Source organism: Portunus trituberculatus, chromosome 37, assembly GCF_017591435.1.
Source record: "Portunus trituberculatus isolate SZX2019 chromosome 37, ASM1759143v1, whole genome shotgun sequence".
Classification (NCBI taxonomy): domain Eukaryota; kingdom Metazoa; phylum Arthropoda; class Malacostraca; order Decapoda; family Portunidae; genus Portunus; species Portunus trituberculatus.
The window spans coordinates 20,823,694-20,845,781 of NC_059291.1; the positions used below are offsets into that span (position 1 = coordinate 20,823,694).

The 22,088-nt window shown below is 40.9% G+C and overlaps 1 protein-coding gene across 2 annotated transcripts in view; it reads left to right on the top strand.

Moving 5' to 3' along the window:
- Window positions 1–22,088, top strand: part of LOC123514383 (unextended protein-like) — a 249,409-nt gene that overhangs the window by 215,227 nt on the left and 12,094 nt on the right. The gene's annotated exons all lie outside the window — the stretch shown is intronic.

Consider the following 22,088-nt stretch of genomic DNA (forward strand, 5'->3'; position numbering starts at 1 on the left):
AAAGAGTGTAATCATATGTATTTGGACTGAAAGAAAAAGATGTAAAATATAGACCAAGAAGGGAAAAAGAGGAAATGAAATCAGTCAAAGACCTACTAAAAAATCTAAACGATGAAGATAGGCAAAACCTAGAAGAGGAAGTAAAGGAAATACACAGAATGGGACATTATCAAGATGGAACAACGAGGCCAATTAAGATACTACTAAAATCACAAGCAGCAACAGAAGAGATATATAGAACAACAAAACTCAGAGAAATATATATATATATATATATATATATATATATATATATATATATATATATATATATATATATATATATATTTATATATGCTAAACCTTCGTGAGGCTCAGTCTCTTGTACTGGGCCTAAGTGAGGCTTAGGCCTAGTAAGAAAAGAAAAGAAAGATGTAACGAATCCAAGGGGGAGGGATGAACACGCAAAACTTAACAAAATAGACCCTTTAATTCAACAACGACCCATCACAGTCATGTAACTTCCTACCTATCCTACCTATATTATGGGAGACCTAAGGGGGGGGAAACCGTGGGTAACTCAGCTGTAGGTGAGAGGGCGTGAGGATGCGTGTGGTGGCGTCCCGAGAGGTAAAAATGGCGGCCCGACCCTTGCGGCGTCCTGCTTCTCTCCTTCTCTCTCTCTCTGTCTCTCTGCCTGGTTGGGCCTGCTGTGGTGGAAGTGGCAGAGGGCTCCACAGTGGTGGTGCTGTAACCATAATAATTATCTCATGAGTTGTTCTTATCAGACCACGTGGCGTATTGCAGCTCCTCCTGGAAATGGTTGGAGAGTGTAACTCGAGACGAGAGCGAGTGGTGGTCTGGGACGACACCACCACGCTCCTCACCTTATAAGGCGCCGGCCATGATAACTGCGCACGCAGCCACACGTTATCCCTCTTCTCCCCCCTACAGGGACTCCCTATATAAGAATTCCTAGCTACATATATGAAGAGAAGATGAGGATTTGGACTAAATAAATACCCTCATATTGGGTAATAATCCCCATCCAGTACTGCTACTCGGTACATGGCTTTTTCCTCAGGGAAAACAAATCCTTGTCTTCTCTTTTACAAAAAAAAAGGTAACACACATAACAATCCACGTAATCACGATACACCAACGTGAGCACACATAACCATTTAGAGCTCTTTCCCCTATTTACAGTGTCCAGGGTATCTGTGGTATGACTGACCTCTGTTTCAACATTTCACACTCTACAACTTTCCACTTAGTGCGAGACCTTGACGTCTCTACCGGTCCGGCAGGACCTGACCTCCCAGTTGGTGTTGCGACTCCCACTTCCCATCAGTCCAGGCGTACAGGGGTGGAGTGGAGAGGTTGACGTAGTCCTCACCAAAGCCTCATTCTGTGGGGACTGGATTCATGAGGCCCCTCCTCGTGAACACTCCAGCCACCCCCAACAGTGGCGGTCTCCTTCCCCAGCAGCGGGTCTGATGTAGCTGCAAAAGAAGTATAGGGCAGTCACAAGATTCCAATGTCCCTAGGGGTCTATACACTTAGTATTCTTCTATAAATCTCCTCACTGGCCGTCTCTCACGAGTCAGTCTGGGCTCCTCTACCTCATTGTCTTCTTCCTCCTCATCGGAAGGCACTACAATTTCTTCCATGTCTACCACGTACCCTTCATCGGTTACATATTTTCTCACTCGGTCAGCTGCTCTATGGAGTACAGGCAACCCCCGTTTAACGAAGGGGTTACGTTCCTAATAAACACTTCGTTAAGCGAAACTTCGTTAAGCGAACCGATTATAACAAGTTTAACCCCTGATTTGAACTTCCATTGAGAGTAAGCAAAGCGAGAGTGCATCATAGTACAGTAAAAGGTTTAATGAAAGTAAAAATTATGAAGTTAAACATTTAGGTAGTTTAATTTAAGTCATTATAATGTACACTAATGTATGTATGTATGTAACTTTATAATGTTGATGATCTTAACTTTATGAAGGGAGGAAGAGTGAAACGGGAAAGACACTAACCGGCAACCTGTGGAATGTAAACAAAGTGCGCATCATTATACTGCATACAAAACTTATGTACCACATTTCCACAAGGCTTTCCATTTTATCCATTGTAGAGTCACGAGTTCAGGTGGTTCTTTTAGCTTGCAAGGAAGATACGGTCTCACCAGCCTTCTTAATAGAGTCTGCTGACTTGAAAATAGAGACAGTATAATATGGAGTCAAGATAGTGGCCAGCACTGCTATAGTTTTCTGGCCTCTCTCATGTCTGTGAATAATATCTAGCTTCATTTGGAGAGTAAGAGATTTCCTGGTCTTCTTACGAACACTAGGCCAATTGCAGGGCATTTTGGTGGTAAGTTGAGCTAGGGAAGACAAGCTGCTGCTGACACTGTTATGTTTTGACTGGGGAGTGAGTGTTGCACGTGTTGTCCACGAGAGGCTTGATCTTGATCTTGATCTTTATTCTATAGAGGTCCCAGGATTTTTCCTGAGGCAGGCCTTAGTACCAGCAGCTCCTGGTGTATTCAAAAGCCTGTCAGCTTGCGTGATATGGTGGGGCTTTCAAATTTGGAAAAAAATTACCTGGATAAAACTTCGTTAAAGCAAGTTTGGTGTTCGTTAAAGGAGCAGATGGTAGTAAAATAAAACCTTCGTTGTAGCGAAATTTTGTTGTGTGAACCTTCGTTAAACGGGGGTTGCCTGTATTTTGCCATTGAACACATTTTCCACTTCATATGACACTCCATCTAAATTCACCTTTTTAACCTTATACGGTCCAATCCACTTGAGACCAAGTTTTCTATCAGCTGACGAACCAAACTGTTTCCTTTTTATCCACACCAAATCATCTACCTCGACTCTTTGGTCCTTCCGGCCAATGTTCACTCTAGCTAACCACTTCCTGCTATTTGCACGGGATGATTGTCTCACTGCCTCCAAGGCTGTATTAATGTCTATTTCATCGTCCACCTGGGACAAAGTAGTTCCCACATAGCGAGGAGCATGGCGCCGGAAGAAAAGGAAATAGGGCTGTTCGCCAGTGGTCTCGTGTACGGCCGCATTAAGGATCTGCTGACACTGCTTGAGGCACTCAGACCACCTGTGCGGTTGTCCTTTCCCGAGAGAGGCTAGCACTGACTTCATGGTTCGATGTAACCGTTCGGTGATAGAGTTCCCACATGGATGGTATGGGGTGGAAAACACCATCTCTATCCCATGCGTACGACAGAGTTCTGTCAACAATTGTGAGCGGAACTCGCACGCATTGTCAGCTAAGAGTACCTTCGGTACCCCATAGTCTCCCAAGTAACTCTTAATAATCCTAACTACCTCCTCAGCGTGTCTGGACCATAACTTCACCAACTCCACAAATCTTGAAAAGTGATCTATGATGGTTAATACGTACTTATAACCTCCTCTGGCTGGAGTCATTTCAGTAATATCGATACTAATTCTTTCCACAGGTTGATTTACAGGAGGCAATTCCTGGTACATCTTTTGTAAAGCTGGTGCAGTTTTACATTGTTGACAAATTATGCATTCTCTGATAAATTTCTTTATGTCTGATCTTTGATTTGGCCAGTAAAAATATTCAGCTTTTAACATGGTTTTTAGTTGTCCTAAATGTCCAGACTCTTTTTCATGGGCCAATACAATAGCTTGTTTCTTTAATGTCTGGGGTACAACCAATAGATATAGGATGGTTCCATCTTTCTTTTGTTTGGAGTAATATAACACTCCATCGTGAACAATAAACTGATTCAAAATGACAGGGGAGTATCTGGCACTTGGTATTCTTCCTCCTTCTAAATATTCCTTCATCTCTCTCCATCGGTGGTCAAACCTAGAAATGAATCTTGACCTACCACATTTACTACCTGAACAGGGCAACTCAGTTGGTCGGCCACTACATTCTTCCTGCCTGCTTTGTACTCTATTTTAAACTGAAAATCACGCATCTCCAGAATCCATCTGTTCATACGTGGAGATTTTGTTCGTTGGCGAAAAACTGAGACTAGTGGCTGATGGTCAGTTCGAATTAAAACTCAGACACCCCATAGATAATGGTGGAATTTTCTACAGGCTAGTACTACAGCTAACGCTTCCCGATCTGTTGTTGAATATCGAGTCTCCACTGGTCTAAGCTTCTTCGAAAAATATCCTATGACATTTGGTTCTTTCCCATGATACTGCATCAACACTGCCCCTATATGTGTGGCACTACTATCCGTCTCGAGGACAAACTCTCGATTGAGATCGGCTTTTCCTAGTACTGGAGAGTGTATTAGTTTCTCCTTCAGCGTTTCAAAAGCTTTCTGGCATTCACCTGTCCAATAGAACGGCGTTCCTTTCTTTGTGAGCTCGGTTAATGGGGCCAGTATCTTGGAGCAGTTTTCAATGTGTCATCGATAGAACGACACCATTCCTATAAACCTACGGGTCTCTTTCACGTTAGTTGGAGGTTTCATCTGTTTTACGGCCTCCACATTACTTGGGTCTGGTTTATAGCCTTCTTTTGATACAATGTGCCCGAGGAATTTTACTTGTCTCTGCCCAATGCTACACTTGGATAAATTGAGTTTAATCCCCACAGATTGCTAAGTGGCTGAATATAATCTATCCAATCTGTGGAATAAGGTGGTATAATCTGTAGCATAAACAATTAAATCATCCAGGTAATTCTTAACCCAGTTTTCTTTAAGTAAGGGAGCTAATGCGTGGTTCATTTGTCGGGCAAATATCGCCGGGGAACAACTTAACCAAAAGAGTAAGCGTCTAAACCTATAAAGCGAGACACCGTCACTGAACGTTGTGAGATCTCTACTCGCTGAGTCCAGTGCTACCTGATAATACGCTTCACACATATCTAAGGTGGCGTAATGATCATTGCCTGACACACTTTCTACTAGCTCGTCAAGTTTGGGTAAAGGATGAATATCCATGGTTAGTTGTTTGTTTACTTTTCGATAGTCAAGGCAGAGTCTTTTTTTCTCCATTAGGCTTATTTACTAATACTATCGGAGATAACCATACTGCTGTGGAATTTTCAATTTTTCCTTTACCTTCTAAATCATGTAGAATCTGCTGAATAGTTTCTCTAGCTTTCTCTGGGTATTGATAGAGTGGTGTACGACAGGGTGTTGGGTCGTCTACCTGAACGTGGGCTGGATCTGCTTGTATTAGTCCTATATCGCCAGGATGTACGATGAATAATTTTTGATGTTTCTGAATGAGCTGAAATAAACTAAGCTCTTGTTCTTTCTCTAGATGTGACCAGTCTCACGAGTCGAGAATTACTTTGAGCTTTTCCCACCGGGTTTGGTTTGTGGGCACACAATCATTTTCTGGCCCGATGGCTTCACTTATTTTAGCGATGGTCAGGGGTGAGTCTTCTATCTCTATTTGTCCCTCGTCTATTATTTCATACTTTATCAGTAAGGTTCCTGGTCGTAACACTAACCTAACTTTGGTGTTATTAATGACGGGGAATGAAAACAGTGCGTGTTTCAGTCACTCGCATTATAGTTGGCAATCCATCTTGAACACAGGCATGTTTAGCCTCAATCATTATTACGGTATTAGGTTCCTCACTTACTTTTACTTCCACTAGGGTCGTTTCGTAACAGTCCACTAGTGTTTTGGTTGTTACTCTACTGAAGTGCTGGTTATGAGAGGGAGACTGAGGTTCTTTTCTCACCATCCTTACTTTTCCATATGGTGTTTCCACGAATACTAAGGGATAAACAAGATTGTTCCAATGAATCCGCTTAGCTTGGTGATCTAGAGTGAGAGTTGACTGACCGATCGTGTTCATTCCTAACAATATGTTTGTTCTGAGATATTCATCAGGAACGACCGCTACTTGAGCAATGATGGGGTGGTTACTGTTACTGGCTATTGTTACATAAGCTTGGCCCAATACTCTGATCTGCTTACCGGTGATTCCTTGCAAAGGGGGAATCTTTGAACTTTGTTTCACTGGAATTCCCATTTCATTAATTACACTGATCTTAATTAGTGAAACATCACTACCAGTATCTAACATTGCTTCGAGTACATGGTTATTGATATCTACGCTGATTACCGGGGATTGTCATAACATCCTATTCTGTGTTGTGTTTACTTTATCGGGGCACGATGGATGGCCGCGCCGACAATTGAGCTGTAAACAATCATAACAGGAGCAAGGTTGTGGTCTTTTATAGCACTCGGCTATTGAGTGGTTAGTAGCTCGGCAATATGGGCAGTATTTCTCTCTTCTGCGCCATTGCTGTAATCTTTGATCTACCCGGTCTAATCTACTAGCGGGTGGTGTTAATGTGGCGGCCGGGTGGGGTGTAGTCGCCGCCGCCGCGCGGGCAGTCGGTAGGTGGGCTGGGGCCGGGCTAACCGCTCGTACGCTACTCTCTTTCCGAGTCATTACCACCAGTCTTTCAGTATCTAATTTGGTCAGAAACCTGGTTAACGGTACTTTTTCGTCCAGGTACAGTTCTAGTCTTTCCCTGCAGTCTCTCGGCATTCCTTTTATTAGTTTGTTCTTTATCAACCTGTCCTGAGATGGCACGTCATCAGCATCGGTCCTTATGGTAACCAAAGCTAGTTTACATTTCAACCTTGTCATAAATTCGATGGGGTTGTCTTCCACCGAATATTTTAAATCATTCAGAGAATCAAATAACCTTTCCTCATTCTGGTCTGTGAGCTCCTTTGTAAGATATTGCTTAAATTGTGCCCAGGTTACTTCCTTATCCACTACCGTTTGCACCAGTAAAGCTAATTGGGCTTCCACACGCATTTTAACTATCTGTTGCCTCTCTCTATTATCTGTTGAGCAACTTTCCACCTGTGAGGAAAAAACAGCTAACCGGCTAACTCCTTCTACTCCACTCAAGTGACGCAGTTCAAGGACGGGGATGTCACGGGGCTTCATGAGGCATTTAACAGGGTTACTCGTCGGCCTCTCCCTGTTCTCTCAAACTTCCTGTAACAAATCGTGGACACAATCACGCAAGGCATCTACCTCCATCTCTAAGTTATTTACTGCCTCCGCACCTGACAGACTTACCCACGTCATCTGGTTAACTACCGCATCATCTTCAGTTTTAACTACTGGTTCATTTTCCTTTTTAGGCGTCCACTCCGCACTTAAGCTCAGAAAATCCGCCAACTCATCCATAACGAAAGAAAAAAGACCTGACAACTTGTCACAAACTAAACAAAATGAAAATTGGGTGAACAGTGGCTTTCTGTTTCACCAATACACAACTTAAATTCTCATTATAAAAACAACGTATCTTCCTCTGGAGACAATAAGCTAATCACAACAAAATACCAATGCATAAGAAAACAGCTTACTGAAAAAAAAAAATGCCAGAACATATGAGCCAAATGGGAAATGTAACAAAAAAAAAAAATTACCCCTAAACTGAAAAAAAAAATTTCTCCTCCCCTAGCTTATCCGCACGGATAAACTAGAGGTAGGAGGGTAGCAAGGGGAACTGGCACGGCGCCAACTACCACCCAAAGGTAATTACTTGTGGGGAAGTGTGGGGGGCCCCCGTGCTACTGCCGAACCACCAACAAAACATCATGGGGGAAGGGACAAACACCTAACTCTCACTGTTCCTCTTCCTCTTTCCTGTCGCTGTGCCCCCATAATGGCCACTCGAAACATGAGGCAAAAATAAGAAATGAACAGTGAGGAGAAACACCACTTCACTACTAAACAAAGGGGGGTGGATAAGCACTGATTACTCCTGCCTCTACGGAGAGTTACGTGGGCCGGTGTGTCTATATTAAACACATCCCACCGCTGCCACCATCTATACTGAACCTTCTTGAGGCTCAGTCTCTTGTACTGGGCCTAAGTGAGGCTTAGGCCTAGTAAGAAAAGAAAAGAAAGATGTAACGAATCCAAGGGGGAGGGATGAACACGCAAAACTTAACAAAATAGACCCTTTAATTTAACAACGACCCATCACAGTCATGTAACTTCCTACCTATCCTACCTATATTATGGGAGACCTATGGGTGGGGAAACCGTGGGTAACTCAGCTGTAGGTGAGAGGGCGTGTGGTGGCGGCCCGACCCTCGCGGCATCCTGCTTCTTTCCCTCTCTCTCTGTCTCTCTGCCTGGTTGGGCCTGCTGGTGTGGAAGTGGCAGAGGGCTCCACAGGGACGGCGCTGTAACCATAATAATTATCTCATGAGTTGTTCTTATCAGACCACGTGGCGTATTGCAGCTCCTCCTGGAGATGGTTAGAGAGTGTACCTCGAGACGAGAGCGAGTGATGGTCTGGGATGACACCACCACGCTCCTCACCTTATAAGGCGGCGGCCATGATAACTGCGCATGCAGCCACACGTCATCCCTCTTCTCCCCCCTACAGAGACTCCCTATATAAGAATTCTTAGCTACATATATAGAGAGAAGATGAGGATTTGGACTAAATAAATACCCTCATATTGGGTAATAATCCCCATCCAGTACTGCTACTCGGTACATATGCATATACACAGGCAACCCCCGCTTAATGAAGGGGTTACGTTCCCTAAAAAACACTTCATTAAGTGAAACTTCGTTAAGCGAACCGATTATAACAAGTTTAACGCCTGACTTAAACTTCCATTGAGAGTAAGCAAAGCGAGAGTGCATCATAGTACAGTGAAAGGTTTAATGAAAGTAAAAATTATGAAGTTTAACATTTAGGCAGTTAAATTTAATTTAAGTCATAATGTACACTAATGTATGTATGTACGTAACTTTATAATGTTGATGATCTTAAATTTATGAAGGGAGGGAGAGTGAAACGGGAAAGACACTAACCGGCAACCTGTGGAATGTAAACAAAGGGCGCATCATTGTATCACATACAAAACTTATGTACCACATTTCCACAAGGCTTTCCATTTTGTCCATTGTAGAATCACAAGTTCAGGTGGTTCTTTTTAACTTGCAAGGAAGATACAGTCTCAGCAGCCTTCTTAATAGTCTGTTGACTTGAAAATAGTAGAGACAGTATATAGAGTCAAGATGGTGGCCAGCAATGCTATAGTTTTCTGGTCTTCTTAGGAATGCTAGGCCACATTGCAGGGCGTTTTGGTGGTAAATTGAGCGAGTGAAGACGAGCTGCTGGTGATGCTGTTATGGGAGTGAGTGGTGCGTGTGTTGTCCACGAGAGGCTTGATCTTGATCTTGATCTTGATTCTACAGGTGTCCCAGGATTTCTCGTGAGGCAGGCCTTAGTATTTGTGTCTCCTGGTGTATTCAAAAGCTTGTCGGCTTGCGTGATACGGCGGGGCTTTCAAACTTGGAAAAAATTACCTGGATAAAACTTCGTTAAAGCGAGTTTGGTGTTCGTTAAACGAGCAGATGGTAGTCTTGATCTTGATATTGATCTTGATACTACAGGCGACTTGGAATCACTTCTGAGCCGGGCCTTTGGATCAGCAGCTCCTGTAGCCGACAAAAGAAAGGCGCACAGAAAAAGGAAAAAAAAAGAAAAAAAGAACAGGGTCCTTTGCTCTAACCATCCATACATTTGGCACGCCACATTCTCTCCAGAAACTCCTTCACCACCTCAATCATCCTTTCATTCGTTTCTCTACTCAGTCCCAGCAGCACCACCATCCACTCCCTCCCCGTCTTTTCCACTCTTTGGTTCCTATTATGCCCTAACTCAGTCAACACCACTTGCATCATCTCATGCCTGTCTCTGGCATACTTCACACACTCCAGCATGACATGCTCCACCGTCTCGTCCTCTCCCGAGTCACATATCAGCCACAATTTGCTGCGGGACTCTGACCATCTGTAACTCCTTGCATTTACATCCATACACTGTGCCCTAGCTCTGAAGAGAAGATCACCACCCAGGCTTCCATCGTACCACCTCTCATACATCGGGGCCTCTTTCACCTTGTACCATTCCAGAGTAGTCTTTCGTTCCATCCCATTCCTCCTTTCATTCAGTCCCATACTCTTCACATCTCTGTCTATCTCACTCTTCCACTTCCTCACATCCCATTCTGTTCCCACTCTGCCTCCTCTTGCCACGACCCATTCCAGCTCATTCTGATTCACCCCAGCCATTTTCACTGTCCACCCAACCTGTAGACCATTCCTCTCTGTCATTCTTATACACCTTTTCCTCTATTTGCTTCCACTTTCTCTCCTCAGATACATCTTCCTTGCTATTCTTGCATCATCCATTCTCTCAAGCCTAATCTTGTACCTAAGTGTCGCTTTTATAAGTTTCCCTAAAAGAGCTCCATCCCATATCACCTCTTAGGGCTTCTACTGCTGTGTACCTCAGTGCATTCAGTGCCAGCCTAGCTACTCTACACTGCCCCACTTCTAACTTGTCAATTTCACTCTCGTTCCATGCAATCACATCCATACCATACATTATACTGGGGACAACCACACTCTTCCACACTTCTCTCAGCACGTCATACTTACTTGCTCTCATCCTTGCCGCGCTTCCTAAACGACCCACCCACTGGTTCACCAAGCTTATTTTTTCATTCTTTGACTTTTCACACCCATTCAGACTCATCCACATCCCTAAGTACTTTTATTCTTGTACCTGCTTCAACTCATTCTCTCCCAGCCTCCATACTGAATTACATTCATCCTCCGACCTATTCACAACCATCACCTTACTCTTCTTATTACTAAACCTAACTCCAAAATCTCTTCCATACCCATCAACCACATCCAGCAAACTTTGCAGCTCCTCTGCTGACTCACTCATAACCACTACGTCATCTGCATAAAGAAGCACACCTATCTTATCATTCCCCACACTCACTCCTGCATTCATCCTTCTCATTCTGACTGCTAACTCCTCTGGGTACAGGCTGAAAAGGATTGGTGACAAAATACATCCTTGACTAAAATGAAACCTTCGTTGTAGCGAAATTTCATTGTGTGAAGCTTCATTAAACGGGGGTTGCCTGTATATATATATATATATATATATATATATATATATATATATATATATATATATATATATATATGGAAAAATAGAAATGAGGAAGAAAGGAAGAGATACAATGAATTGGCAGCAGCAGTAAGGGAAAAAAATAATGAAAGGTCAGAGGAGGAGAAAAGGCATTTTTTTTTGGAGAATTCTAGGAGACAGGATAAGGAAATGGTATATAAAAGAGAAGGAAGAGGAAACAGTGTGGAGCAAGTTTAACTAAAAGTGATAAGGGCATGAAGCTAAAAATGATGTATACAAACATAGACAGGGTTCTATCAAGTAAATTAGAATTAAAAGATTACATAAAGAATGAAAAACCGGATATTGTATACCTGGCTGAAACAAAACTAAACGAGGCAATCAAAATAGACTTAGATAATAGATATGAGGCGCCCCGAGCCAGAGGGAACCAACCCTCAAAAATACGAAAATTGAGTTAAAGGCGGGATCATGTTGTCGAAGGGTGTAAAAGTCGTATAAAATTGTCGGCCAAGTGAAATATGACCATATGGGTACCTATACGAAGCCTCAAAGTGGAGTGATAATGCGTAAAAAAATGCGCGAAAAACTTCTCCGATCTGCGAGCCAGAAGGTACCAACAGCAGGGAGTTAAAGGCGGTATCATGTTGTCAAAGGGTGTAAAAGTCGTATAAAGTTGTCGGCCAAGTGAAATACGACCATATGGGTACCTATACGAAGCCTCAAAGTGGAGTGATAATGCGTAAAAAATGTCGCGACAAACTTCTCCGATCTGCGAGCTAGAAGGTACCAAGAGCAGGGAGGTGCGGCTGAGCCTCGCCGTGCGCTCCCCAATCAGCGGCGAGTATTCTTGTGACTCATAGCGCGCCCCACCTCGGCCAATCACAGCCTTTGTTTACTTTAGCCCAGAGTCTCCCGCAAAATCCTTCCTTCCCTCCCTTGCCAGGCCCATTACTCCTGCATCAGCTACACCAAATCATAGAAAATAAATTTTAAAATACAATATCACAATCTTCTATACAGATACATCTCACACTATAATCTCTTCAGAAATGAAGAGAAAATAGGGAAATAAAACATTTTCGGGAATAAAAGTTGCGCTAGGGGGAACTATTGCTTTATTCGCTCATAAAAAAAAATCGTAAAAAATCGAGTTAAAAGCATATCGTTATAATTTTTTTTACATAATGCTTGTTTTATCATACACTTTGAAAAAATGAACCTAAAACATAACCTTCCTGGGAAAAAATAATCTCTGTAAAAGTTAAAACATAGAATATACTATTAAAAAACACATGGCATGACAGGTATTGCCGAGACCTTTCCAATGATGTATAATATGATAATATTGTGACCGATCTTACGGTAGTATTAATTGTTCAACTTTAAACGCGTTTTTCTCGAAAGTAGGTTCGTGTGGGTTGGTTCCCTCTGGCTCCGGGCGCCTCATATAACGTATGGAGGAAAGACAGAGGGGGTAAAGGAGGAGGAGGAGTCATGATAATGTTAAAGAAAGAGATGGTGGTAAACCAAGTGGAATATGGGGAAGGAAAAGCAGAAGTACTGTATATTAAGATGCATATTAATAAAAAAGAGTTAACAATCATTGGAACATATGTGCCACCAAAAATAAATTCATGGACCAATCAAGAATATAAAGACATGATAGATGACACAATAAGGAGTCTAACGAGTCATTAAAGAAAAGAGAAAAGTTATATTAGTAGGAGACTTCAACTGTAAAGAAGTGGACTGGGAAAATTATGAAAGTGGTATGTAAAACTACAACTAGGTACAACTAGGTAAATACTCACACACACACACCACACACACGCACACTCCTCGCTCCGTGGAGAGTGGACGTGCCTCCTTGCTCAGAGTGTCGTCTAACTAACACTCCACATGCTAAACAATGTGCTTGGAGTGAGAACCGTCACTAGTACAAAAGAGCAACTAGAGCGAGTGAACAAGTGTACAAAGTGAACGTAGCCTGGTGGAGTGTGCATAATAGTGATTGGAGGTGTTGGAGCCAACGCATTCCACCACACACACAAAGCTACCAGGCCTGGCCGCCATTGCACACCACCACACACCAACACGCTCCCAGGAAGAATGAAATAAAATGGATAGACCTGTAAGAAATAAGCTACCAAATTCAAAATATGCCAATGAGGCCCAGGGAGCAAAACCAAAAGTGGCCATACAAAATATGAGTCCATCTTCAACAGGGGCAACAATGCAAGGTAGATTGGTAATGTTGGAGAAGAGATTTGAGGAGTTGGTGAAGGAATTAAAAGTTCAGAGGAGTGAGGAGGAGCAGGATAGAGAATTCCACAAGGCTTTGAAGGAAAGAGTTAAGAGACTGGAGGAAAATGAAAAACGATTGGTGGATGAGAATGCACACTTGAGAGTGGAGGTTGAAAAATACAAGAGACAGTTGGAGGAGAAAAGGGAGAAAGTTGTAAAGGAGAAAGATGACTTTAAGGAAATGATCAGTGAGCAAAGTGAAAGGTTTTGAAAGGGAGTGGGAAATGAAGAAAACACAATGGACTGAGTCGAGGGAAGCTGAGATGGTTGGTTTACAAGAAATAATCAAAGATCAGTTGAATTAAGACAAAAAAAGAAAGGTCTAAGGAACTGGTTAATGTTATGAAGAATAAGGAAACATTGATAAGAGAAATATCAGAAAAGAGGTAGAGGAAAGTGTGAGACTAGGAGCTTTTGAAGAAGGCAAGAGTAGACCATTAAAATTGAAATGAAAGTCTCAGGTGGCAGCTGAGGCCTTGTTGAGGAGGGCCTGGAAACTTAAAGACTATGAGGAAACCAAAACAATTTACATAAGAAGAAATATGACACAGGATGAAAGAATGAAAATGAAAGAGCTTGTAACTGAAGTGAGAGAGAAGAATGAGGAAAGAACCGAGGAGGAAAAGACCACGTTTTTTGGAGGATGAGAAATGGGAGGCTGAAGTGGTGGATAAAACAGACGGAATAGCCATTACACAGACTGAAACATGGAAGAAAGAGATTAGGAATGGAATTCAAGTGACATACACGAATATAGATGGATTTCTGTCTAAGAGGCTAGAATGTATGGATTACCTAAGAAACAATGAACCGGACATAATGTGTGTGGTGGAAACAAAGTTAAGGCCTGAAATAAAGCTAGATTAGTTTGATGTCAAACACTACAAAGTATGGAGAAATGATAGAAAAAATAAAGGTGGTGGTATAAAGGTTTTTACTACAAAAGATCTGATAATGAAGGAGGTGAACTTTAGTAAGGGAAATGAGGAAGTGATAAGTATGCTTATAACAGATGGTAAGAGGGACATTAATATTATAACCGTATACATACCACCCAGAACCAGTGCTTGGAACTATGAACAGTATCAAATGGTGATGAGAAATACTCTAGACAGAATGAAGCAGGAACTCACCAGAAAGGATAGTGATGATAGTCGGAGACTTTAATTGTAAGGAAATAGTGTGGGAAGACTACAAAATGGTGAATGGTGGTGAGTGGGCAGAGGAATTGTTAAAGGTAGTAACAAATAACTTGATGACACAGTGGGTGAGATCACCAACAAGGTGCAGGGGACAAGATGTTGCAGCGAGGTTGGATTTGGTATTCACCAGGGGCATCTCCCTAAAAGAGGAAATTGAACTTGAATGTCCCTTGGGGAAAAGTGACCATGATGTCCTAAGTTTTGAGCTGGATACAGAATTAAACACTGAAAAGAGTGTGGAGCACAGGGAGGAAAAATTAAATTATGTTAGGGCAAACTATAACCATATAAGAGTTCTTTAATGAAATTGACTGGTCTGTGATATACCAGGGAGGGGATATGCAATTGAAATACGATAAATTTATGGATTTATACAACTGTGCTGTGAAGAAGTTTGTGCCATATCACAGAAAGAGGACTTTGAATAATAAACAGTGGTTTAATAGAAATTGTGAAGAAGCAAAAATGAACAAAGAAAAGGCATGGAAGAAACTTAAGAAAAACAGTGAAGTATTATCAAGAGAAGTCTACAAAACAGCAAGGAATAGATATGTTGAAGTAAGGAGAATAGCACAAAAGGAATATGAACAGAGAGTGGTGGAAAACTGTGATAGTGACCCTAAAATGTTTTACAAATTCATAAATGGAAAACTAAATAAAAGGGAGGCAATAGAAAAAGTAAAAGATGGGGAAGAAGTATATGAGAATGCTAGAGATATAGCTGAAATTTTGAATGACAACTTTTGCAAAGTGTTTACAAAGGAGGAGCATTTTACAGGAGGAAGGCCTACGGAAATAAAGGAAATGCAGGACATCATGGTTACTAAAGAAGATATAAGGAAAATTATAAGTAACTTGGATATTAATAAATCAATGGGGCCTGATGGCATATCTGGGAGGTTGCTGAAAGAATGTAAGAATCAATTGTTGAACCCCATATTTGATATTGTGGAAACCTCCATACGAACAGGAATAGTCCCGAAAGAGTGGAAAAGAGCTGACATTGTGCCTATATATAAGAATGGAAGTAGAATGGAACTGTTAAATTACAGACCAGTATCGTTGACTAGTACATTGTGCAAGGTATGTGAAGAAGTAATTAAAGCAAAGTGGAGTGAGTATCTAGAAAGTGAAAACATTCTGAGTGAAAGGCAGTTTGGTTTCAGAAAAGGAAGATTATGCGTGTCCAATTTATTATGTTTTTATTCAAGAGTGACTGACATACTACAACATAGAGAGGGATGGGTGGATGCTATCTACCTGAACTTGAGAAAGGCCTTTGATAAAGTGCCACACAATAGACTGATGTGGAAACTAAAGAAGATTGGAGGAGTAAGTGATAAACTAGCAAAATGGATGGAAAATTACTTAGTGGGAAGATAAATGCGAACAGTGGTGAAAGGAAAGAAGTCCGAGTGGAAAAAGGTAACCAGTGGAGTTCCACAAGGGTCAGTGCTTGGTCCCATCATGTTTTTGATTCATGTTAATGATATGCCAGTAGGAATAGACAGTTACATGAATATGTTCGTGGACGATACTAAAATTATGAGGAGAGTAAAGAATGTGGAAGATTGTAACAAGTTACAGGAAGATCTTGATAAAATATATGAATGGAGTAAAGAGTGGCAGATGGAACTTAATATAAACAAGAGCCATGTTATGAAAATGGGAAGAAGTAGATACAGACCAAACAGGGATTACAGGCTGGGTGACGAGAAAATTGAAGAGACCAGTGAGGAGAAACACCTAGGAGTAATGGTGCAAAACACTTTGTCATCGGAGAAACACATTAACAAGATATTTTGGAAAACATATAACATGCTTCAAAATATTGGCCTTGCATTCCACTACCTAGATGAAGGAATGATGAAGAAGATACTATGCACTTTAATAAGACCCCAGTTAGAATATGCAGCTTGCGTCTGGTCACCACATATGAAGAAAAATGTGAAGAAGGTGGAAAGGGTACAGAGGCTGGCAACAAGGATGATACCAGGACTCAGGGAGTTAGACTATGAGGAAAGGCTGAGGGAACTGGGGCTGACCACATTAGAAGAGAGAAGAACAAGGGGGGAGACATGATAACTATGTATAAATTGGTGAACAAGATTGACATATTCCGACAGAGAGTTGATAAAGGTGACCACAAGTAATCATCTCCGAGGACATGGAAAAAAACTAATAAAAGACATCTGTCTAAATGACGTGAGAAAGTACAGTTTCCCGCATCTTAGTATTGATAAGTGGAATAAACTGAGCAGTGATGTCGTTGACGCGGTGTGTGTCAATCAGATGAAATAGAGATATGACAGGAGTGGCCAAGGAGGCAGGGCACAGAGAGCTTAGCTCGGGCCCTGTAATACGCAAATAGGCAAATACACACACACACACACACAGACCGGTAAGAAATAAATTACCAAATTCAAAATATGTCGATGAGGCCCAGGGAGCAAAGCCAAAAGTGGCCAGTCAAAGCATGAGTCCATCTTCAACAGGGGCAACAATGCAAGGTAGATTGGTAATGTTGGAGAAGAGATTTGAGGAGTTGGTGAAGGAATTAAAAGTTCAGGGGAGTGAGGAGGAGCAAGATAGAGAATTCTGCAAGGCTTTGAAGGAAAGAGTTAAGAGACTGGAGGAAAATGAAAAACGATTGGTGGATGAGAATGCACACTTGAGAGTGGAGGTTGAAAAATACAAGAGATGGTTGGAGGAGAAAATGGAGAGAGTAGTAAAGGAGAAAGATGACTTTAAGGAAATGATTAGTGAGCAGAATGAAAGGTTTGAAAGGGAATGGGAACTGAAGAAAACACAATTGACTGAGTCGAGGGAAGCAGAGATGGTTGGATCACAAGAAATAATTAAAGATCAGTTGAAGGAAGACAAAAAAGAAAGGTCCAAGGAACTGGTTAATGTAATGAAGAATAAGGAAACATTGATAAGGAAATAGCAGAAAAGAAGAAGAGTGTGTTAATATTTGGGATGAAAGAACAAAATATAACATATAAGCCTAAGAGAATTAAGGAAGAATTAAAAACGGTAAGAGATCTGTTCAAAAATCTAAATGATGATGAAAAAAAAGACCTACGAGAAGAAGTGGAAGAGATCCATAGACTGGGTCCGTATAAGGAGGGAGTGAGCAGACCGATTAAAGTAGTACTGAAGTCACAACAATCTGTGGAGGATATCCTATATAGAATATCAAAGTTAAGAGAGATAGAAGGTTGTAAAGAGGTGTTTGTGAGAAAGAATAGAAATGAGGAAGAGAGGAGAAGATATAAGGAATTGTTGGAAGAGGCGAGAAGGAAAAATAATGAGCGGTCTGAGGAGGAAAGAGAAAAGTTTTTTTGGAGAGTTATAGGAGAGAGTCAGAAAGTGGTATGTGGAAAGAAGGAATGCGGAGAAACCCCTAGAGGGAGCAGTGGGTGGACCGTAATGTATGTATACTAATATAGATGGGATACTGTCAAGTAGATTGGAATTGCAAGACTTTATGATGATGGAGAAGCCTGATATAGTGTGTTTGACTGAGACAAAATTGCATGAAAATACAAAGATAAATTTGGATAATAAATATAATATATGGAGAAAATAGATTGGGAGGAGATGTTACAAATCAGAGAAGTGCAAAAAAAATATGAGATTTTTATGAAATATTATAAAGAAGGAGTTATGAAATTTGTACCAAAGTATAAACCGAGAGAGGAAGGAAGAAAGGATTGGTTTAATGCAACTTGTGTTAAGGCTAAGGAAAAGGAGAAAGAAGAAGAAAGATAATAGATGGAGAAGAAGGATAAGGGGCAGAAGAAGAAGGAGGAGGAGGAGGAGGAGTAGGAGGAGAAAATAGGAGGTACCAGGCTAGTGATGGGACATTTTGGGAGGCTCCTGACCTTTAAATCAATTTGCAACTGAGTGACCTTTACAAGAGCCAGAGCATCCTTTATGATGTGATTACTCAGGTGTTGGCAGGGGTGGAGAGGATAAGGAGGAAGGAACAACAGACTGCTAAGCTTTTTGTTACAACAGGAGTTCATAAAGGAGGAGGAAGAAGTGGAGGGACAAAGAGTGATATATGTACATACTGAGTAAGAGAGAGAGAGAGAGAGAGAGAGAGAGAGAGAGAGAGCTTGGAAAAGATGGAAAAAGAGCAGGAATATACTAAATAAGGAGAATTATAGAGTGGCGAGAAATGAGTATGTGAGGGTAAGGAGGAGGAAGAAAGAAAATTTGAAAAGATATTGTAGACAAGAGTAAGGAACATCCAAAATTGTTTTACAGGTTCATAAATGGTAAACATAAAAAGAGAGAGTCCATTGAAAGATTAAAAGGAGAGCAAGGGATAGTAGATGACCCTAAGAATATAGCGGAATTGCTAAATAATAGGTTTCAACAAGTATTTACTAAAGAAACAATGTTTGTAAAGCCTGAGAATGTAGAAGGAAATGTGCACATGGATGACATTAAGATACCTAAAAGGAGTTATATAAAATGTTGGAGGAATTTAAAGATGATAAAGCGATGGAACCAGATGAAGTTTCAGGAAAATTATTGAAGGAGTGTAGAGAAGAATTGATTGATCCATTATATGATATTATAAGGTGCTCATTAGAAACAGGGAAGTACCAGTAGAGTGGAAAAGAGCTGAAGTGGTGCCCATTTATAAGGGAGGCAGTAAGGAAGAGCCTCTTAACTATAGACCTGTGTCTCTAACAAGTGTGGTCGGTAAGATTTGTGAGAGGGTGATAAAGAAATATTGGATACGGTTCCTGGAGGATCATAAGTTATTATCGGATCATCAATTTGGCTTTAGGAAAGGGAGGTCATGTGTAACAAATCTACTGAGCTTTTATTCAAGAGTGGTTGACAAAATACAAGAGAGAGAGGGATGGATGGACTGTGTATATTTGGATTTAAAGAAAGCTTTTGACAAGGTACCTCACATGAGACTGCTATGGAAATTAGAGATTTATGGAGGACTGAAAGGAAAAGTGTTAAAGTGGAAGGAAAACTACTTGAGATGGAGGGAGATGAGAATGGTAATAAGGGATGCATGGTAATAAGGGATGCAAAGTCGGACTGGTTGGTGGTGGAGAGTGGAGTCCCACAAGGCTCAGTGCTGGCACCAATACTTTTCCTTGTATATATTAATGACATGCCAGAGGAGTAAACAGTTATATTAATTTGTTTGCGGATGATGCGAAGTTGTGTAGGTGTGTGAAGAGTGATAAAGATTGTGAAATTTTACAGGCAGATCTGGATAAGATTTGGGAGTGGAGCAAGAGGTGGCAAATGGAATTTAATCTGAGCAAAAGTCATGTGATGGAGATGGGGAAGAGTGGAAGACGGCCAAGAGGGTCATATAAGATGGGTGAAGAAGTAGTGTTGAAAAAGGTGGAAAAGGAAAAGGATTTGGGAGTGATAATACAAGACCATGGGCAGTTTGAGGCTCATATTGATAAGATGTTTGGAGAAACGTATAATTTGATAAAAATATTGGATTAGCCTTCCATTATATGGATAAAGATATGATGAAGAAATTAATTAGTACGGTAATTAGACCAAGATTGGAATATGCTGGAGTGGTTTGGTCCCCTTATAAAAAGAAGCATATAAGGAAGTTGGAGAGATTGCAGAGAATGGCAACAAAAATGGTTCCGGAATTGGCAGAAATGACCTATGAGGAGAGATTAAAAGAAATGAATTTGCTTACCTTGGAACAAAGAAGAGAAAGAGGAGATTTAATACAGGTTTATAAACTGTTGAACGGACTGGATGAAGTGGATAATGAGCAAATGATGTTGAGAGAGGAAAACTTAAATAGAACTACGAGATCGCATAGTAAAAAGATAGCCAAGGAATATGCTTGAAGGATGTGAAAAATATAGTTTCCCACAAAGATGTGTGGAGGTGTGGAATGGTTTGAGTGAGGAGGTGGTGTCAGCGAGGAGTGTGCATAGTTTTAAAGGAAAGTTGGATGTGTGTAGATATGGAGACGGGGCCACACGAGTATGATACCCAGGCCCTGTAAAATTACAACTAGGTGAATACACACACACACACACACACACACACACACACACACACACACACACACACACACACACACACACACACACAATTCTCTCTCCTAAGTTATATTAAATTTGCCTGTGTTGAGGCAGAAAAGAGGTATGGAAGGGGATGAGAATATGGACAGCACAATCGACTCTGCCATCAATGTACACAAGGGAGCCAGACTAAGAGGACCCAGGAGTGAGATTATTGAAATGTCTCTAGGATCATGACAGCTGGGAGATTGGAGTAAGGAAAGGGATTTCTCTGGATTTAAGAAGGAAAGAGTCAACATGAGAAGGCTTATCACAATGGATAGAGACATTAGAGTTTTGAGGGAGATGGTTGCCAGGACTTTTGAAAAACAGGATCAGCTGATTGTGGAAAACCTAAAGCTAAGATAGAGGTGTGAAAAGTTAGAGAGTACTGTTAGAATGAATAATGACATGAAGAAAACTCTAGATGAAATAAAAAGGGAAAATAATACCTTAACCCCTTGAGTACCATGACGCATTTTCGTATTCATTCTGTTTACTATTTGGTGATTTTATACAACTTCAGAAACTTATGTGGGGGATTAAAATAGTGAAGACTGTGGCTATTAATCTTCTGACATTCATAGATCTTTCCTATGTCAATAAAATAGTCTAATCATATACAGATCTCAAGGTAAAAATGTGTCACAGTATTGAAGAGGTTAAGGGCAAATATGTGAACTATGAAGTAGCACTATTAGGACTTGAGGAAAGGTTAAACACTAATGTGGAAACAGGAAAGGGGATAGGCAAAACAAAACTAGAGGAATGGAGGAAGGTCTGGAAAGAACAAGAAGAAGAAAAAGTTAATTTCACTGAAGTAGTTAAGCAACAAATAAGGGAGAAAACTAAGGACACAGTCATATAAGTAATAAAAAAAAGAGGAATTAGTGAGAGATATGATGGACAAAAAGAGGTGTATGGTTATATATGGACTAGAAGGAAAAAAAATCCAGTGAAATTTCTAAGGGAAAAAGAGATAGTTAAGAAAATTATCCCTGATTCAAGATGAAGAACAGTGTCTTGAGAAAGAGATAGAGGAAATATACAGACCTGGTAAATATAGTGAGGAAACCAAAAGACCACTAAAAGTTAAAATGACATTGCAAGTAGAGATAGATAAAATATTAGCTAGGACTGGAAAGCTGGCTGGTAAGGCAGAATTTTAAAATATTTGATAAAGAAAGAGATGAATCAGGTAGAAAGGGAAAAAGAGAGAGAACCGAGAAGTGAAGGTGAGGAAAAAAATGAGAGAAGGATAAAGAAGGAGGAGAAATTGTACTAGAGAGTGTTAGACATGAGGCTGAGAAAATGGTATAATAGGATGACATGGGTTGACACAGTGTATCTAGATATTAAGAAGGCTTTCGACGGAGTACCACACAGAAGACTCCTAAGGAAAATAGAACACATGGGAGGAATAAAGGGAAATATCTTAAATTGGATGACAGGCTATTTAACAGATAAGGAAATGAGGACAGTGATAAGAGACACCACATCAAGCTGGAGCACAGGAACCATTGG